The sequence below is a fragment of the Furipterus horrens genome, unplaced genomic scaffold (genome assembly GCF_987537825.1).
Source record: "Furipterus horrens unplaced genomic scaffold, mFurHor1.1.pri manual_scaffold_7, whole genome shotgun sequence".
Lineage (NCBI taxonomy): Eukaryota > Metazoa > Chordata > Mammalia > Chiroptera > Furipteridae > Furipterus > Furipterus horrens.
Genome location: NW_028327177.1, coordinates 31,036,451 through 31,037,967, shown reverse-complemented (window position 1 = coordinate 31,037,967; position 1,517 = coordinate 31,036,451). Strand labels below are relative to the sequence as shown.

Here is a 1,517-nt window from a genome sequence, read left to right as displayed (position 1 = left end):
AATCAGCCTCATTTGTTGTTATGTTTGGAGATTTTTTTTTTTAGGTTTACTATTTGGAAATATGCTTTTAATTTAGCAGCAATTTAAAAACCTGGCTACATATTAAAATGACCTGGGAGATTTAAAAATATGTCCATTTTCCTCTTTGCCCGCGTCAGTCCGAGGAGGTGCAGCCTGGTGTCGTGGACCAGATCGCTGGAAGTGCTCTCCTGACATTGACCATAGACTATTTAAAACTACGCTGGGATTTGTATGTGAAGCATTCCCAGACCCTCGAACCAACTCAGCATCAGCTCCTTCGCTGATGGGGTCCTGATTAAGGTCCTCCCAAGAAAGACTTTACTGGATCCATGTTCAAGAGGATTCTCCCAGGTTTTCCTGACCCCCCTACATCGCTGTACAGTGCCAAGACCTTAAGACTTGGGTACGTGTATCAGAGCGGCAGGGGCGCCAGCACCAACAAAGACCCATTGGACCCATCAGTTGCTCTCTCTGACCAAGCAGGAACAACAGCTGACTGGCAAAGCAGAGTAAGCCGCGTGCCTCTGTGTGAGATCGTCAGCTGATTAACACACAAGAAAAAAATTACTAATTTAGCTGGGATTAGAAGGAGCGGTTCTGAGATCTGTGTTCCTAGCAAGTGAGTTGTAATTGAGTGAAAACAGACAACGAAATCTTGAAGAATTGCACGGAGGTGCAAGCCAAATTTTGCTCTCTCTGAGTCGTATTGGTCGGACTGAGAAATTGCCGAGCCACACCTGTGATAGGCCTGGTTATTTAAGTGGCTCTTGGTCACTGTTTTCTCTTATTGTGTTACTTTCACTGTTACAACTGGAGGCCCGGATGTTCTCCGATAATTCCCACTGCCCCAACTGCGGGCAGCAGTGGTTCCCTAGTTTAGAACTAGGCCATTGGTTGTACTGAACTGAATTTATTGAAAATGAACATTACCAGGTATTCTTGGATCGTATTAACAGGCCTGATTATTGCCGCGAGTGTTATCCTGATAATCCTGCCAATAGAAGCCTTGTTCTTCCTTGGTTTTTCCCACTTGAGCGGGCTCCCCAGAATCTTACCAGGTGGACCTTTGAAAAGGCTTGCCACCCATTCCTTCTGGGTCCTCCACTGGTTAGAAAAAGGATACATGACTCGAGACTAGCTGGTTTTAACCCTGTGTTACAGTTAATCTTGGCCAGAACAGACACAACCTTAAACAACAAACTTGACCAAAGCAAGTAACTTCTTAAATGGTCAAAATCATGACAAGTCTAGAGGGTTTTATACTAGTCACCCAAGGAAGATGGAAAAATGATTCCTTTTGTATCTGATCCAGACTGTCATTACTTTGGAGAACTGTTGAAATTGTTGGCTCTGCTACCATGGTCTACACCTATTTTGTTCAGCATTAATTAATCAGTATTGCAGCCAGACTGTTCATCTAGAACCAGATTATTTCATGTTCCCTGTGTTTTGAAACTAGCTTACCCCTCCTAAAGAGCTCCACAGCCTAGTTATTG

The 1,517-nt window shown here is 44.0% G+C and overlaps 1 pseudogene; it reads left to right on the top strand.

Annotated features, from left to right (window-relative positions):
* The first annotated feature begins 843 nt into the window (after positions 1-843).
* On the top strand, positions 844-1,304 carry LOC150004212 (torsin-1A-interacting protein 2 pseudogene; annotated as a pseudogene).
* The last annotated feature ends 213 nt before the right edge of the window (positions 1,305-1,517 follow it).